General features: G+C 41.1%; 1 long non-coding RNA gene across 1 annotated transcript in view; it reads left to right on the plus strand.

The window, feature by feature from the left end:
* Window positions 1-19,240, plus strand: part of LOC309844358 — a 178,234-nt gene extending 158,994 nt beyond the window's left edge. The window contains exons 4-5 of the long non-coding RNA XR_014300630.1: window positions 18,408-18,451; window positions 18,840-19,240. This is a non-coding gene — a long non-coding RNA (uncharacterized lncRNA). The remainder of the gene's footprint in view (window positions 1-18,407; window positions 18,452-18,839) is intronic.
* The last annotated feature ends 227 nt before the right edge of the window (window positions 19,241-19,467 follow it).

Here is a 19,467-nt window from a genome sequence, read left to right on the forward strand (position 1 = left end):
ATAAATTTGAGTGATACCCATGGATCTTTAAGAAACATCCTCTTTGAAAAACACCATTAGAATAGTTCTTGCTAAAGTCTACACTACACAGGTCATTTGTTGGTGGCTGCCTTTGGTGGGCAATCTCCTGCCTGGAAAAGGTAGAGAGGAAAAGCTATATATATAAGAAGGATCCAGAAGGGTGACGGAAGGAAGTGAAGTCCTATCTAAGGCATCATCTTATCCTGGTCAGACTTGGATGAGTAAGATGGAGCCAGAGCCACCTTGACTATCACCTTTCTGGGTTATTGCTTTCTTCTGACACCTAATACATTTTCAGGCACCGTGACTCTGAGATGATGTTTCTTTGCCTCTTGCCCTTTCTATGCCGGCTCACATCATGAACTCCCTCAGAGAGAACCGACCTTCATGGGGGATTTTCCAATCAACACCATGCACAGGTCTGTGCTCAGCCCTTTAGTGTCTCTGGACTATGGTCAGGAGCACTGATCAACCAGCATCGTGAAGACAAGGATGGCAGGTGCCAAGTGTTGGAGGATTAAATGTTCTGTTAAGATTACCTTGTTTATCCAAGAAATATGGCTCCACTATAAAGTGCCTTTATATGTGTTGATATATGTTGTTTTAAATACAAAAACAAAAAAACAGTATAAGAGGTTAGGGCTGGAAAGCATTGACTTAGACGTAGCAGAGGCCCCTGATACTGTCAGAATAACTTCTGTTCCAAGCTTTTCTAGGTACTTGTAATCCCTGGCTCCGACGTATCCATTATAGTGACTCCTTCCAGGACAGTCTTCAGCTCTACACTTCCCAGGTAATACAAGTCTACCAGACTTCATGGTCATGATCTAAGCTGCTCTGGCAGTTCACTAGAGTTCTGCCTTTTTATGGCCAGATGATGACCTCTGGCTGACTGTCCCAAACATGGCCCTAAATGCCATTTTAGGGTCTTTTCTCTTGCAGAGCTTTCAGGAAGGCTACAAGGGTATGGAGCTGAATAGGGGATACAGGTGGTTGATAGGCAGATGAGTAGGAAAGAGTTAATCTTTAACTAAACCAGGGTTTAGTTGTGGGCCTGCCAAGCATCCAGGCTGAGCTTGTGGGAGCACCACAAGGGAGCGGTTAATCAGACATCAGTTTCCAGGTGTGTGCATGGCCTGACTGATGACCAAAGATTGAACTAAATGTCTGGGAACAGTTCATGTGTACAAGCCTGAGGCTCACAGGAGACAACAATCAATCCCTGCTTCATTCTTTAATCCATATTCACTGCCAACAACAATCTAGCAAAATTCAGTGGGCTTTTTTGGTACTCTTGTTAAATAAAGCAGGAAGGCATCTGTAGTGTTTTGTAAATAGCATTTTGCCCAGTTGTTCAGCACTGATTAGCCCATGTTTGCCCTTCACTTTCCCAAATTAACTTTTGCCATCTTCTTGCATGCCCATGAAACTTGGTTCCCCCAGGCTGCTGATTGCTGCTTTTCCCTAAACTCACTGATTGTACCTGTGTGCACTGGCCACCTCCCTGAACAGTTTTGCCACTGGTTTTTTCAGTGCCTGTTTCTCTCTAACTTCCTTCTCTACCTTTGCTAATAGAAAAAGGAAAAAGAATTACTTCAAAAGTTTACTCGTTTAATAAAATAGAATATTCTTCCAATATCTTAAACTCAATTTGTTTATCTTTATGTTTATCTTTAAGGTATCCAATATCTTAAACTCAATTTGTTAACAATGAGTTTGTTAACTCTTTGCCCCATTAAAGAAAGAGAAAAGGAAAGAAAGAGGAAGAAAGGAAGGACATAAATAAAGGAGTGAGTGAGGACAGACGAACACTTCACAAGCATTGAATCGGTTCCTAATTTAAAAAAAAATTGAACATTTATGTGTAATGTAGATTACTACAAAGATAATAGAACCACATTACAAAAATGTTGGAATGAAGGAAAAGAAAAAAAAACCTCCATAATACTAGTAATGTAACAAAATTGCTGTTAACAAGTTGGTGTATTTCCTACTAGTCTCTTTGCTAAAGTACCCACTTTTAAAATCTAGTTGTAAGCCTACTGAATATGCAAGATTTTTCTCTTCTTTTTTCACTTAACATTTAGCCATGAGCATTTTTCAGTGTCTGTGTGATTTTTATAACCATAGTTTTTAATGACTGTGTGGTTTCCTTCAGTGGAGAAAACAGTTACATAACCATTCCTTGATTGTTTTGATATTTAGATTGTTTGCAATTGAAAAATTTTCACTATGTCATTAAAATGATACTGTTCAAGGTTATGTTCCCACCCACCCTTACTTTTGCATTATTTTATTAGATTTTATTTCCAGAAGTTAGATAACCAGACAAAACCCATGGGCATTTTAGGGGTTCTAATTCATCATTTGAGGTTGGGCTCTTTTATTTATTTATTTTTAAAGATTTATTTATTTATTTGAGAGAGAGTGTGGAAGTGGAGTGAGGCAGACTCCCACTGAGCATGGAGCCCAAAATGGGGCTCAGTCTCACGACCCATGAGATCATGACCTGAGGTGAAACCAAGAGTCAGACATCTAACTGGCTGAGCCACCCAGACACCCCTGAAGTTGGGTTCTAAAAGCACATGTGCCCACTGAATATTCACCAGTCATCTTAGAGGGCACACCATATACCCTCACTGGATTCTCTCACTTGTTTTTGCTCCTCCCACAAAGGTGGGCTTCTCATATCCCTTATAATGGGGAATATCCTCCCATTACACATTTCTTATCATTTGCCTCCAGTTTGAAACCAAAGAAGCTTCATTTATCTTGTGAACTGTCCCCATGATGTAGCAGATACCTTAAAAAGAGCTGGTCATCAGCCCTTCACCCTTGCTGAAGTTTGGGAGCTGTTGAGGACAGCTAGGTAATGATGAGAAGAAGCGTTGTGGGCCAACCTGGGTCCAAGGAGGGGGATTGAGAAAGTGGATCCCCATAAGTGATGGTGTCTGAATGACTATAATATATTCAGGAATAATTTATCGAGTACACAGTCCCCAGCTTATGATGATTTGATCTAGGTTTTTTTTTTACTTTACCATAGTATGAAAATGGTTCATTCATTCAGTAGAAATTATACTTCCAATTTTGAATTTTGATCTTTTTGTGGACTAATGATATGTGGTAGGACAGTCTTTTGTGATGATGGGCAACACTAGTGAACTGTTGCTTCCATGCAGTTGTGAGGTGAACAACCATTATATACTTAGAACCGTTTGCACCCATATAACCATTCTGCTCTCACTTCCAATACAGTGCTCAGTAGACTACGTGAAATATTCAGTGCTTTATTGTAAAATAGGCTTTGTGTTAGATGATTTTGCCCAACTGTAGGCTAATGAAAGCATTCTGAGCCCATTGAAGATAGGCTAGGGTAAGCTATGATGTTCGGTAGGTGAGGTATACTAAATGCACTTTTGACTTAAATTGTTTCAATTATGAGTTTACTGAGATGTAACCCATGATAAGTCAAGGAGGAGCTATGTTTTTAAGTGTATTAGCCGCTGTGACAGGTATTGGGTATATAGATATAATTGCTACCATGAAGGGACTTACAGCTTGTTGGGGAAATGACAGGCTTGTGAGTAACTGTTACAGAAACAGAAGGAGGGACAAGGAGGAATCAGGATAAGTTAGCAGTCAAAATCCTCACTAAAGAATCTCTGCAGATCGGGCCTGTGTTTTCAAGCCTTGTTTTGGTATGATCAGTGAGGCAGGGGAGGACAGAGTGGGAAGTTGCCTGTGGCAGCTTCACTGAACTAAGATGAATACTGTTTGCAGGGGAAGATAAGATCCTGTATGGAGGAATTGGAATAAAGCATTTCCCTACTCACTGACCATTCCTGACTAGGTGCACATGTGTATTTAGGTGGGGCAGGTAACTTGAGCACAAGTTGATAGCTTTCACTTTGGAGTTCCAGAGATTGAACAATCATATAGTTGCACCCTGGGAAAATTTCTGAGCTAAGATTGAGCTTATAATCAATGGCTGACTCTCAGAGTCAGAGTAAGTGACAGATGACAAGAGTGGAATATTAAGGAAAACTAGGCATTATTTATGACCATATATATATGGTTCTTTAGATCTTCCTACATAACATGTCTCTTCTTTTTCTTGTCTCTTATAGAGTACTTAATTAAAATTGTAGAGTTTTAAAGTAGAAAGTGATCTTAATTACCTCGAAGGACTCTAAGTAATGTGACAGACTAAGGTAATTGGTGTGATCATTCCCCTTTAACTTCAAATATATAGAACTGCCAGATAAAAGGAAAATGTACTTTTGGACTTTTGGTAAAATAGCATTGCCAAGCTTGAAAGAAAGAAAAGATCATCTCAGGTGTAAGGGAGGGAGAGGAAAATGGATGCTTTTGTAGTGGGTGGGTGAGGGAGAGCTGATGCAGGGGACTCATGGGCGTTTAGCATCAACATGAGACTTGAGCTGGGCTTGTAGTGTCCCCGTGAGGAACAGTTATGTGGCCTCCAGATCATAGGAAATAGAGGCAGGAGGAATCCTATATATGTCCTGGAAAGTCATAGAGCTGCCCACTCACAAAATGTGGACCAGAAAATCGCATCCATTGGCCAGGGGAAGCAAATGGAAGCTTGTCAATTGCTCAGAGATTTAGGCAGAAGGAAAAAAAATTATTTGAGAAACCTAATCTCTAGGCCTGAACTATGTAGAGGTATGTGATCCAAATTTACACTACCTGTCTGGTGTGGGACACCCAAGAATTTATCATAAACCCGGTCAAGGACCATTGAAACCCTATAGGCTCCAGTAAAAGCAAATATAAAACTTCTCAGCAGGAATCCTTTCACAATCCAGGGCATACAGAATTCCATAGACCTATTACCCTGATGAAGAGAGGCTCACAATAAAAAACAGACAAGCCTCATGAATCAAACCATCACACATCAGGGTCAGGAGATACCACAAACAGGAATCCTTGTTCACTACTGGCAAGAATGTCAAATGGTAAAACTACACCAGGGAGCAATTTAGCAAGATCTACTACATCTGAAGATGAGCCAACACTATACCCAGAAAGCTCATGTATAGGTATATGCTCTAGAAAATTGTCACATGTATATGAGATGTGCCCAAAGATCTTAACTGCCTTAGTGCTTATAAAAGCAAATTATAATGATGACTAAAAAAAAATCCAAATAGTGAATCAGAATGGGAATGAATAAGTAAAGGATGATTTATTCATATATTAGAATACTATCAATTCATTAAAATGAATGAACATATCCAAATGTATAAATCTTAAAAACATGATGTTAAGTGAGAAAGCCAAGTTTCTCAAGGCTAAGTATAGCATACCACTTATGTAAATTTTAAAAATATAAATAAATATTATATATGATTTATGATCATGCGCAAAGGTAGTAAAAGAATAAAAACAGAAAAAAACATGTCAATCTAAGAAAAGTGGTTTCCTTTTATGTGGGAGGGAAGGCAAACAACTTGATTTAAATCTAGGTCTGACTCTGAAACCAGTAAAATACTAAAAGTATTCCATATGGACTCTCTGTGAACCAATACATTTAATGTTTTACTATGAACAAAGAAATCCCCCCCATTTTTTTCCTATGATTTTTTAAAAAAGAAATAATGTATTATAGATCTCTTGTAGCCCCGTTTATATATCAGTCCTATCCTGTATCCTCCCTTTGCTGTGTCTGTGTGATGTGCTGTCTCATCAGATGCAAACAAAGGCCAAATCATACATTTAATCACTCCCAGCATACCAGGAAGGAAATGTGGAGGCAAATGAATATAGCCACAATAAGATACTTCTTTTTGGAAAAGGAAAATAGGGAATAGGGGAAAAAATGCTGTTGGCACTAATGAATGTCATGTCCCATACCCTCCTGGGTGCGCCATCAGGATGCCCTATGTGATAGTGGAAGGAGTTCTCTGTTGGGAAGAAATGGCTCTATCCTTGTTCTGTTTCAGAAGCATTCCCTGTATCTTCTGTTCTCTATTACCACATATGAGATGGACGTGGGATGTTGTTGTGTTTTTTTTTTTTCCCCCCAGGACTTGTATTTATTGTCATAGCTTACTTCCTGATGTAGGGTGTCTGGAGAACTGGGGTTGACCTTAGGGACTGAGTAATCACAGGCCTTTTTTTCAGGAATTGGAAGTTGGACCAATTAGCCAGTCAGTTAGCTTTCCAGAACCTTCAAGGGATATTAACCAAAGCCAGAGATCTTATGGAGTCATGGTCCATGAATTTTGACTCTGTTTTTATAGTATCTGTCTCTTAGCAACAGGCTCAAGAGCTCTGTGCAAGCTCCTAGCCCTGGGTTAACTGCTTCCATCTTGTCCTTTCAAACAATGGGTTGAGGCAAGGCTAATGTGCCTTCACTCTGAAGCTCTTTACAATGGGGGTAATTTGTATTTGTTGAGCAGCAGGTGACCTATAAGAGGTGTAGGAAGGGGCCTGAGCCTTTAGGCTCACTCCACTTTCATTCATGTTTCGTGGTTTCTTCTGGATCTTCTTTCGTGGTTTCTTCTGGATCTCGATCTTAATCATTTCTCTGCTTCCCACTTAACTACCTTTTCTTACACTAGCTTTAGCATTGGGAAGATGGTATCTGATCTTAGCCCTTTTAAATTGCTGGCCACTGTCTCTGAGCAAGGTTCTATCGCCTTCCCTTTCTGCTCTACTAAAATAACAACTCACTCTAACATCATGATTTTTTTTCTTCTAAGCTGAATCCAAAAATATAACGTGACAGTTTAACCAGCTCTTTTGCAATCCCATAAAAAGGATTACCAACTTGAATATGGGGAGAGGGAATCCTTATTGCCTCTCAGTCCACCTAAATCCAGCCACTTGCATGTAGATCTGTTACTCATTATATCCCACTCCTAGTACTGACTTACCCATATTCGTTAGGACCCTTTTGGTTGTAAAAGAAAGAAAAACAATTCGAGGGCATCTGGGAGGCTTAGTTGGTGAAGCGTCTGCCTTTAGTTTGGGTCATGATCCCAGGGTCTTGGGATCAAGTCCCACATCAGGCTCCCTGCTCTTGGGGAAGCCGGCTTCTCCTACTGCTTGTGCTCTCTCTCTTTCTCTCTCTCTCTCTAAATAAATAAAATCTTAAAAAAAAGAAAAGAAAATAAAAGAAAAACAATTCAAAAGAGCTTTTAAAAAAGGCCCAGGGAATGTATTGGCCCATGTTTAGTAACTATGAGGAATATAGGTGGACTTTGGTAAGCCTGGATGCAAAGATTCAAATAGCATCATCAGGACTCTGTTTTTCTCTATCTCTTGGCTCATTTTGTTGTCAGAGTTGGCCTCATTCTTAAACAGACTCTCCATGTGGTGGAAAGATGGTCACCTATTGTTCTTGGCTTATGTTATTTTCATAGCTGGTTATTACAGCAACAGAATGCCTCTTCTTTTTTAAAAGAATTTATTTATTTATTAGAGGGAGTGAGTTTTTCTATTTATTAGAAAGATAGAGCATGAACAAGGGTGCAGAGGGAGAGGAGGAAGCAGACTGAGCAAGGAGCCTGATGTGAGGCTTGATTCCAGCATCCTGGGATCATGACCTGAGCTGAAGGCAGATAGTTAACCTACTGAGTCACCCAGGTGCCTCTTTCTAGCAATTTCACCCAAAGTCCTGGCTTCTATCAGGAAGCTTGGCCGTGTGCCTATGACTGTGGCCAAGATCTGAGATTCCCTGATTGACCTGGTGGGGGCTATGGGCAGGTGGTATCAGTACCACTTGAAACACAAGGATTATTTAGGGTACAGGGATGGTTCCTCAGAGAGATCCTAGGCAGACAAAATAAGGGTTTTCTAACAGGAGTGTTCTGAATCATTTGCATGGTCTAGCCTAGTGGCCACGGCATGGTTAATGCTCCTTAAATGTGCCTTCTCTCTGTTGTCTAGGCTTGTAGGTATAATCCTCAAACTTTAGTACACTCAAGAATCTCTAGCAGGACTTGGCTTGTTAGAACAGGTTTGTAGCTGTATACCAGGTTTCTGATTTAGTAGGTCTGGGTAGGACCTAGGCAGTAGTACTATTATTTTAAAGCCCCTCTTCACTGAGGCTCTCTAATAGGAGGTGACAATCATGGGCCCTACCACTGGGCTTACATGTCTGACTCAAGACACTGTGGTCATCTGTGTGTTATCAGCTGGTAGTGCTGTATGAACCATCTTCAATAGTAAATAACCAACATCACTAAGTCTTATCTTGTATGTCTAAGTTGACGTAGGTGTCATCCACCATTCAAATCAGTTAGTCATTTGAGGCTTTTCATTGATACAGTATTATTTCTTCCAGGCCAGTGAGTGATTGCAAGTCTCTTGGACAGTCCTTTTGTTTTATTCACTGTGTGTGTGTGTGTGTGTGTGAGAGAGAGAGAGAGTGTGTGTGTGTGTGTATATGTCCATGCACATGTGCATGTGTGCCCCAAATGTAGTCAACTCGTCTTGAGCTTTTTCTTACAATCCATTATATAATCAAGGGATTAATTTACTTGAGTCATAAGGGGGGGGATAATTTCTGCTTTTCATTTTTAGAAATTAGCAACCCTGGGGAGCCCCATGCTTGCTCTTTTCTCTCTCCCCCTGCACAAATAAATAAATAAATTTAAAAAAGAAAAAAAAACAACCATCTCCTCTCAGTTATAAAATCCTTCGAAGACCCTAAATCTGTAGTCATAGACTCATTGAAAGCAAGTTGCAATTACAAGCATGTTTGTGTGTTTTCTTTCCTCTTGGTGCCTATGTCTGATGCTCATTTTTTCCTTGTGAACTTTAATACATGTTTAATATGAATCTTAATGATTTGATTACAATGGCATAATTACATAATTGGAATGTATTGTGCATGCTGGTGAGAAGGAGTCTGGAAGGTGCTCAGTGAGTGATGTTACATAAGCAGAATACTAATGATGGTGAGATTGAGAGTGAGGCTAATGAGAAAATGATTAGAAAAACTTGGAAGGAATGGACACTTGTGGAACTGAGACAGTAACATTTCTTTTGCTTTAATGGTTAGTGTTTATTTCACCTTTGAGACTAAGGCTTCTGAGAATCAGTGTTATTAGGATGAGGTGGATTTGATGGTGGGCTTTTGGAGGCCACTTTGGAGAACTGTAATGGGTCCAAGCCCTACCTGTCTAGGCATAAAGCAAGCCAGACTGGTCATCAAGTTCTAATACACTGCTTCTTAAGATGACTCAAGCAGAAGCAAGCTCAAGTCTTTCTCTTACCACTGTCCTCGCTTTGCAATGCTTTATGTGTCATATTTGTGTATCATCAGAACATTGAAAGTGCCATTAATGTGGAATGGAACCATCTTCCCCTCCCTAGTGCAATTTTCACCATCTCTCACTGGTAACATATTGCTGCTGAAGAGGACTGGCACTTAGCCAATCGTTTTGTGCTCCCAGTTAATGACCACCATTACTGTGTCATTTGGGCTAGAGAAACATGTCCACTGCCTAGAGCTCTTCCCATAGTAATTGGTCTGTGCACTGTCATCCTTATTTGATGTTTACTGTGTGTTGCTATAATCACAGTGATTATTTCCCTAACTTATTTTTACTATTAACACAAAACGTATCTGCTCATTGATTCAACAAACACCTGTATTTATTAAATAACTATATGAGTGCTAGTTGCTGTGTGTGATACAGAAAAATAACAGACGTAGCATTTATGGTTTAGGAGCTGAAGCCTAGACAAGGCGTTCATGGAAAGTTAAATATTCCAAGTCTCTACGTGGTGGAGAAGAGAAATGATTTGGAATATTTTCACTGAAGAGTACTGAGATGAACTTGACCTGCTCTTCTAGGGAATTTTGGAAAACAATCTGGCAATATCTAGTAAAGAAAAAAAATGGCCACATTCTGATCTAGCTTTTTCATTTCTTGGTTTATACCCCAGATGGACATTCATGTGCACAGAAAGGGCATATACAATTATGGTAATTGTAGTATTGTTTGTTATAATACTGCAGAGAACCTAAATGTACAATAGGGGAGTTTATGCATAAACTGAGATTAAAGCTGTACAATGAAAATTATACAGAGGTTAAGAAGAATGAGGTAGTTCTATCAATAGATCTTTAGGATATACTTTAAGGGTCTGTTTCTTTTTATTTACTCATGAATTAGTGTTCAATTTTTTCAAATGCTTTTTTGTATCTGTTCAGATGATTATAGTGATCTTTTAAAAGATTTTATTCATTTATTTGTCAGAGTGAGAGAGAGCACACAAAGCTGGGGAAATGGCAGGCAGAGGGAGAGGGAGAAGCAGGCCCCCTGCTGAGCGAGGCACCTGATGTGGGACTCGATCCCAGGACCCTGGGATCATGATCTAAGATGAAGGCAGATGCCCAACCAACTGAAGTCCCCAGGCATCCCAATATTGCTTTCTTTTATTCTGTTAGTGTGCTGATAATGAATATTTACTTCATTTTTTTCTGTATTTTCTATTTATATTTCTCTGTGTTTCTGTCTGAATATTTTCAATGGATTCATCTTTTAGATTACTAATTCTTCTTTTGCCAAGGTGGAAGACTGAAACCAAGCCACTGCACACCTTAATCCTGACGGGATTGAATCCTTGGATTTAGCCCTTCATATATCTCAACTGAATGGAGCTTCCTCTGTGCAGAGATCCTGGTACTTGATCTCCCTCCCTCTCTCTGCTTGATGAGCTTGCCCAGAGCTCTACACAGCTTCATAGCCTCTTTCAGTGCCCAGTTTCTCTTCTGCAGGAAGCAGCAAAGCCGTGAGTGGAAAAGTTGTGCCTGATGTTGGCTTCACTCTGCATTTCTTTTCTCTCTGGGTTTCTGGAATCGGATGTCCTGGCTGTCTTGGTATTCCTGAACCCCAGTTTTATTCCCCCATGTCCATATGTCCATGACACCACATAAGGCTCTGTTCAGGTTGTCTAGTACTTAGCAGCTGCTTTCTGCTTGACCTGCAGCATCACTTAAGAAGTGGCAAGTGCCTTGAGGGGAAAAGCAGGGTAGAATATTAGGACTCACCTTGGTGATTTTCCCTTTATTCTAGGATCTTGGGCCTTTAAGTCCTAGGGTATGATGGGTCTCTGGTGCCTTAAAACAGATTTTTCTCCTCCCCCAACTACTCCCCCCCCTTTTTTTTCAGTTGTTCTTGGCAGGAGTGTTACGGTGCTAAGACAGAAGCAGATGTCTCTTTAAGTATCAATCTAACGTGGATTTAAGATAAAGCCTGGAATTCTGATGAGGCCCAGCTAAGGGACACACTCCTCATAATATAGGACCCAGCTGTATTCTGTGGTGGCCACAGCTTTGTTGTTGGCCAGTTGTGTTCCCTTCAAAGTAAATGTTTCTCAGCTTTTCTCAGGGAGCAGGACTTGACTCACACCACTGAGGGAGCTGCTTCACTGAGAAGAGAATGTGTTTCACATGAGCTTGTACTTGAGCTTCGTGCTAGAGGCCTAGCATCTGATTCCTCTTTTTGGTCAGCCTTCAGGCAAAGCTTGGGTACCTCTTTTTTTTTAAGATTTTTTAAAAAATTATTTTTATTTATTTGAGAGAGAGACAGTGAGAGAGAGCATGAGTGAGGAGAAGGTCAGAGGGAGAAGCAGACTCCCCATGGAGCTGGGAGCCCGATGCGGAACTTGATCCCGGGACTCGATCCCGGGACTCCGGGATCATGACCTGAGCCAAAGGCAGTCGTCCAACCAACTGAGCCACCCAGGCGTCCCAAAGCTTGGGTACCTCTTAGTAAAATGTCTACACATCATCCTGAGGGACTTCTTCTATGTTTCAAGGTGTGTCTCTCCAGGAGTAACAATCTAGAATTTATCAAGATTTTAAATTCATCAAGATTTTATTCTCTTCTTTCCTTACATGTCAGATTTTAGCAGACATCATTTCTTAATTTGTAATCATTTAATTCAGTCCTTGGACTCTAAGATCTTTTTTTTCGATTCCAACTCACTGTGTTGGATCCTCAGAGAACTGCAACTATGTAGAGGGGTGGGTAAACATGAACATGATTGGGGTTAGTTAGTATAGGTCTTGGGCCTGCAAACCAGTTGGCTGAGAAGGTGATGCTTGGTCTGCCCAGTAACAGAGAAGACCTTCCTAGTTACGTGGTGGTAGGACTAAGCACGGGAGATGAAGGGGTAGAAATTCAGAGATATACCATTGGGTCACTTTGCAGCTTAGGGCCTCAGTTCCCTTTAGAGTTGGAAGAGTAACCCTGGGCCTGGATGTGTCTGGGATCAGAGCTGAGGCAGGCTTACACCAACTTCCATCCTTGGCTCCTGCACTTTATTACCATCTTAAAAACCACCTGTGGAAAAACTTTAGCCTATTCTCTGAGAAGTGTAACCCTTCTGCTAGTTGACATGCAGGACAAATGTGAGTCTGGATGTTAGAGCTCTAGTACTGAGCATCACAAGGTATTGAAAAACACTTTTTGCTGGAGTAGAAGTGGCAGTGATGAGCCATGAGTTTCCCTGGTTGTGCTTGAAGGGGTCTCAATTGAGAGAGGACTGACAAGCCTGATCGCCAGGAAAGGGTGTTTCTGTTTCCTATGTGAACCTTATTTGTAATATCTATTTTGGAGCTCAACTATGTACAGGTAGTGCCCTGTCTTCTCTGTCAGCCAGAAGAACACCATGATATTAATAAGATTTCCTATGATTCTAGAGGCCAGACATGCTTTTCCTTTTTAAAATTTATTCCAGGACCCCAAGGACTATGACTACCGAAAAGGGAGTGTTGGCATTAATAACAACTCAGGAAGATGAGGCACTGACTTTCATTGAATGCTGCCTATGAGCCAGGTGTGTATTAGGCACTTCGTGTGCATTGCCGTGTTAAACAAGCCTAGGTCTTTGACTTGTAAGCCTTGTGTCTGTACCATCTTGCTTCACGCTTGTCTTAAATATTGCCTTAAAAGAGCTCTGTGTTCTGCTCTTTTCAAAACTGTATGTTTCAGATACAGGTGTCTGCAAAATTGTAAGCTGGCTTCAGCTGTCTTGCTGTCCCCCACTGAGTCTGGCATGTATGGGGTACTCTGTAAGCCTTAAATGAGGGCTCCATGAATGAATAGATTTCCATGGAAATGGAGCTGACAGTGACAGAGAACTCCATTCCTCTGCCTCCCAGCTCCCTACCCTTCTGATCCCAATTAGGCTGTGTCTGCTAAGATAAGCATACCAGACAGGATCTCAGCCAAGTTTTTCCCAGGCACATTCTACCTTTATAAATGTTTGGAGCTGCCATGGAAAAGTTATCCTATTCATGTGAAAATCACAACACTTAAGCCAGGAAGGTAGTTACATGACAAAATTTGGAGCTTGTCATTTAACAGTAAAGTGACTTCCAATGCCCGAGAAGGGACTCTCAAATTTGTTCATCAGATTGGAGGACAAAAAACACGGCTTTTTAATAAAATAAACTTCAGGCTTAATCTGATTAATTGGGTCTGGGAGGGGGCCAAAGAATCTGCCTTTCTAAAATGTTGCCTAGCAGATTCTAGACGATTCTGATGATCAACCTGATTTGGGCCATAGTGTAAGGTAAATCTCCTCAGCATGGCAGGCAAAGACCCCTCTGTAAGCTGGTTCTACTTGTCTACCTCTGTAGACTCATCTTCTGTATCCCTCTTCTCTTCTACCAGGACATACACACACACACACACACACACACACACCCCAACACCTACGGTTAGTTCTATTGCTTCTCTGTGCCTTTACACACACTATACCTTTGCTTAGGATATACTTTCATTCCTCCAACTCAGCTTCTCTTCCTCAAACTTAATGGTTAGTTTTATGTGTCAGTTTGACTAGGTGATAGTACCTAATTTTTGACTGAACTAATCTAGGTTTCGGTATGAAGGTATTTTGTAGATATGGTTAACATTTACAATCCTTTAAGTAAAGGAGATTTGACTAAAGTTGACTTTAAGCAAAGGAGGTAATTTTTGATGATCTTGATGGTCCTCTTCCCAGCAGTTGAAAGATCTTAAGAGCAAAACAGGTTTCCTTGAGAATTAGAAATTCTGCTTGTGGACTTGAGTTTTTATAATCAAGTTTCCATCACAGTTTAAAAAGTAAGTTGTCAATTTTATTAAACAAAGGATTTTGGAGAGTTAAAAATTAAGTATAAATATAAATATTTAATTTATTCTAATAATTATATTCAATTGCCAATAAGAATGCCTAGTAACTAATAACTAGCATATATTGAGTATTTACCATATGCCAAGATTTCTTCCAGTGGGCATAATTCATTTATTCTTTACACAATCTTGTAGGTAGATACCCTTATTTCCATTTTATAGTTGAGAAAAACTGAGGTATAGACACATGAATTAAGGTCAGGATTTATACCCAAGCAACCTGACTCCAGAGCCCATGGTCTTAGCCTCTCCAAAGTTAAATAATATATTTATACCTTTAATTCTTATTGCATCTTCAGATAGGGTAAGGTACTTACTAGAAAACCCATTTGCTTTACTTCTTAAATTCTAAACTAAACATTAGTTAAAATGACAGAGATGTATAGTCCTAATGCTTCTATTTTTTAAAAATTGCTCTAAAACTTTTGCCTAGTCCTTTACTTAGAAACTTGCACTTATTTTGCTCTATTTCTATCTCCATAATTTACTGGGAAAAGCTTGTTACATTACCTTTTGCTCTGGGTGTTTTGTAGTTGCATTTGGCTGAAAGCCATATATTTCTGGTCTGATTACATTAATTTATATTTGGTGGTCCTGAGTGGGAGAGACTCTAGTGGAACTCTTCAACCTACAGATCAACACGGTGACAGCCCAGTCATTAGTTAATCCCCCAAGACCATGTGTGAGATCCTTAGGCCAAGTGATTTGGTACCTCAAGACCCAGAAGAAGAAACAACGAACACCTTAGATGTCTGTGTACCAGTTTTGCCTGGTTTGTTGGAAGCCAGTCACACATGAGCTCAGTGCCTAGGAAGTGGGACTTACATGCAGGCAGCCCCTGTTCTCCCCTCCCCATTCAGAATGGGACAAGGGCCTGAGTGCTCCCTGCATCAGTCCCCCAGCCTGGTTTTGTTCTAGCTGCCATGACCTATGCACTGGCCTTTGTAAGACTGCCACCCAACATGGGGTATTGGGGCATCACCCCAATTATGACCCAGCCTTATGAGGTGGATGTTGAAAAAGATGGCGGGGCACTAGGTTGGACTCCTAGCAGTTTCAAGTGGATTCCTCTGTCCTGCGGAGACTTAGTTTCCACATCTGTAAAAACAGAGCTTATATTCAGTTGTCTGGATGTTAGGTCTTAATTAGATTAATGTGGTGTATCATGGGTTGCTACTGCGCAGCAGAAAGGAGTACAAAGTGGGGATGTCTCACTCAGCCTGCAGAAGGATATCAGAGAGGTCTTTCTGGAGGAAATGATACTTACACAGAGTCTTAAGAGTAACAAATACAATTGGCCTGGCTCCAAATGGGTGTGTGTAGGGGGAGGGTAGGCAAGTGGTCAGAAAGGGGATGGTGCAGCCTGAGAAAGGGAAGGATCTGGATGTAGAAACTTTAATGCTGTTTACACAAGAAAGCTATGCCTGGGTTTGCAGGCTCAGGGCAAAAGTGTGAGGCAAAGAATAACAAGGGTGGGATTGGAGGAGCACTCAGAGCTCTGAAAGACAAGCAAGACAAAGATAAGAAAGAGGGGCCAGAAATACTCATAAATTCATTTTTTAGTTCTGTTAGAGGTGAATTTACTGTTTATTTAGAATCTTTGAATGTCAACATTAGAGGGACCTGAGCAGTGCCTTTATCTGACAAATAGAAAAACAGAAGGTCCCAGAGGTCCACTTGTGAAGGTGACGCTGTCATTAGTGGCAGATCACGAACCACAGCTGCTTGCTCTCTCATGGATTAGTCTTGCTTTGTCCATTTTTCCTACTCCCTTCTGCACTTAGACATGGCCCCTACCGCTTTGCATGTTCCCGGTCTCTGTTGTACCTGCGTAGTCTGTTGATAGCTCCAACAGCTCATGTTTGGTATTCTTTTCTTTTTGCTTCTCTCCTTTTGTTTCATCAAAGTAATACTTGGTCTTGGTTTTAAGAGTCAGATAGTGTCATGATGCTTGTAATGAAATACAGCAGTGGAAGCCCCCTAAGGGGAGTCTTTCTGAGGCATAAATTGGCCATTAGCCTAGTGATATGCCTTCCTCTCAGAAGGGGGGTGCTGGGAAGAAGCTGGTGAGTGACACCTCAGATCTGAGTAGAAGGTGGTTTTAGGGGCCAGCCTCCATGCTTGACTTTCTGGGTTCAAATCCTGACCTGCTACTTCATAGTTAATGTGAACTTGGGCAACTTGCTGTTGGCCTGTGCTCCTGGTATTTGGTGCTGTCTGCACTGTGCAGGTGCTGCAGGGGACACAACAAGGGCCCTCAAGGACCTCTCCGGTCACAAGCTGGAGGGAACCAGGAGGCAAACACAGAGAAGGTCTTTGACAAATGGAGAGAATACTTGTACACTGTGGGGAGTTTCATGAACCAGGGTCCCAATGCTAAGCTGTGACCCTTTAGAAAAGTCAGCCTGTCCAAACTCAGTTTTCTGAAAAATAAGGTAATAGTAACTCCCTCCATCTTTGAATCATTGTGAAGGTTAATAAGATACATGGATGAAAGGAGGAGGAGGTAAAGGAATTCATGATAGCCCTGTGAAACAAGAAAGGGATCTATCCCTAGACAGATTCTGAGAAATTCCTGGGAGATGGAAAGCAGATGGGATCAGACTACAGAAACATAAGGGAAAGAAAAAACCACAGCCCCCAACATGGACAATAGAAAACTACTGTGGAAGTAATACAAATTCCAGAAATATTTAAAGCTCAAACAACAACAAATAGTGATCAGGAGGGGCTTTGGGGCAACTGCCAGCTTAATTAATAAAACTTAGTATTTGGAACAGCAGAACCTACCAGGTCCCTTTCCTTCCCCATATCTACTGAACAGAGAGCATGGGTGATGTTTAGATGTAGGATAAAACCTCCAAAAGAGGAGCGACAACCCAGAGAGGCAGAACAGAGCTGGAAGTTACCCCAGACATCTAAGGAGAAAAGACAGAAAAAAAGAGGGTGCCTGATTCATGCATTTGCTGCCAGAATAAACTCTGAGCACAGCTGTCTTGATGCAGAAGGAGTCCTGACCCAGGAAACTCCGATGGATCGTTGAGACAGAGCAGCAGTGACTTCAGATGACTTACATTCGTGGGAGGAGGGAAGGTAAGAGAGCTATTAGCTTGCAATTCCTGCCTTCTCTCTCCCTCACCCACACCCCTCCCGTCTCACTCAAGGCAGCTGGAATGGGTACTTACATATTCAGGCAAATAGGAGTTTTAAATTCAAGTCCAAACAGTAGTTAAGAATGTCCAAACGTTTAAGAAAACAATCATCATTAAAAAGAAGAACCAAAATCAACAAATAAAAGAACTAATGTCTTTGGGAAGGGAGAAATAACTTTAAGAAAAGTGTAGTTAAGGGGTACCTGGGTGGCTCTGTCTTAAAAGAGTCTGCCTTTGGCTCAGGTTATAATCCCAGTGTCCTGGGATCGAGCCCTGTATTAGGCTTCCTGCTCAGCAGAGAGCCTGCTTCTCCCTCTCCAGCTCCTCTGTGCTTGGATTCCCTTTCTCACTATCTCTCTCTGTCATAAATAAATAAAATCTTAAAAAACAAAACAAAACGAGAGAAGTGTAGTTAATCAGATACAAGGGGCTGGTACTCAATCAATTAAGAACAAGTGATATCAAGAAGAATTAATTAGGATTCCGTGATTGCCACGTATTTTTGAACATTGAATAGATGTGCTGAAGAGTGGAATGGACACTGATAAAGAATGAGTTCATGAATTAGAGAGTTAAAAAAAAAAGAAAAGAAAAAAGGAACAAGAAAAAGAGAGACTGGAGAGTGTGGAAGAGAAGGAATAAAAAGACAACATGAGAAATGAAAAAACTCATGAGTATTCAGATAGAAAGGGCTCCATGCAAAATGAATGACCAAAAACTCACAACTTGATACTGGCAAAATTGTAGGATCTCAAGAATAAAAGAAAATGCAGGAAGCTTCTGGAGAGAAAAAGAATAGTTTACGTATAAAGGAACAAGTTTCAGGTGGGCATTACACCTCTTTGCTAATCTTGGAAGCTCAAAGTCAGTGGTATCATCTTCTAGTTTCTAAGGGGAAATCATTTTGAAATTACAGCTCTATGCTATGCAAATGGTGGCTGTGGTCAGCCCACCTCTAATTTTTCCCAAGGCCACAGTGGACATTTCTCTGTGACCTCACTGACCTCCTGCTAACAGCCTCCCTCTTCAAGCTCAAGCTTTGAGTTTTTCTTTTTTTTTGCCCCAGGATCCTCTCTGATGGCCATCCTGATGCTCTGCCTCAAGAGTTAGGTGAGTTAATGCCTTTGGGGGCATCAGTTGGTGATGGGAGCTGGTGGAAAACCACCTAGCCCAGTGTTCTTCAGGGGGACAATTCTAGAAGGTGATTCTATGCAGTTCTCAAATGGTCCTGGCAGAATGGAGCCTCTGGCTTCAGGACCTTCCTCAATAACACACCCTTATATTGACTTTCCTCATTTTCCTGAGATCAGGAAATGGATCCTCCTCCCGGAGATCACCTGGCAAGTAGACTACCTCCGCCCAATTCCTGGAGGAGCCACACACAGGCAACTTAGCTACATTCACAATAAGGGCAACATGAAGACATGTTCACATGTGAAGGCCTGCAAGGTTTTTCACACATATTCACTTAGATGTCTCTTCTCCCATATACCAACAGGTTGAGTCATCCCTAACATCTCCATACTGGTATCATTTTGAAGATGGAAAGGGGAAGAAATACTAATGTGGAACATGTACTCCCTGAACACAGTCAACCATAAGCAGAACAGACAGTGGAAAAACCTGGAAACTGGCTGATTTTGAGGTTCTCATCTCCCCCACAGCAACCCCACTGCCCCACCATGAGAACTTTGTGGGAGATCAGAAGGTGCTTCTCTGAGGGAGAATCATCTGCCTTTCGGGCAAAGCAGCTCTTCTTGTGCAGGACTGCCCCAGGAATTGCAGGACATTTGGCAACCCAGACCTACCTGAAATGCTGGTTGTGTCTCTAGTCATTGTGACAACCAGAACATTCCCCACTCCCATTTTCCAATTGCCTTTTGGGGGATAGGACCTATTTCCCAGGAATAATAAATAATAATTTAAATAATTATTCAAATTATTAAGAGAATGCTAATTTGAATAGTACTTCAAAAGCAATACTGGAGTCACTGAAGACTGCACCCTCTCCTGAGAGAGGACTGGGAGTCTGAGGCTCATGCTGTATTTGTGTTTGTACTGTGCACACAAATCGCAGAAGGGGCTTGGACCCTGAGTGTACTGCAGCTCTGTTTTCTAAGGGAGAT

The sequence above is a fragment of the Mustela nivalis genome (genome assembly GCF_964662115.1).
Source record: "Mustela nivalis genome assembly, chromosome: 1".
Classification (NCBI taxonomy): Eukaryota; Metazoa; Chordata; class Mammalia; order Carnivora; family Mustelidae; genus Mustela; species Mustela nivalis.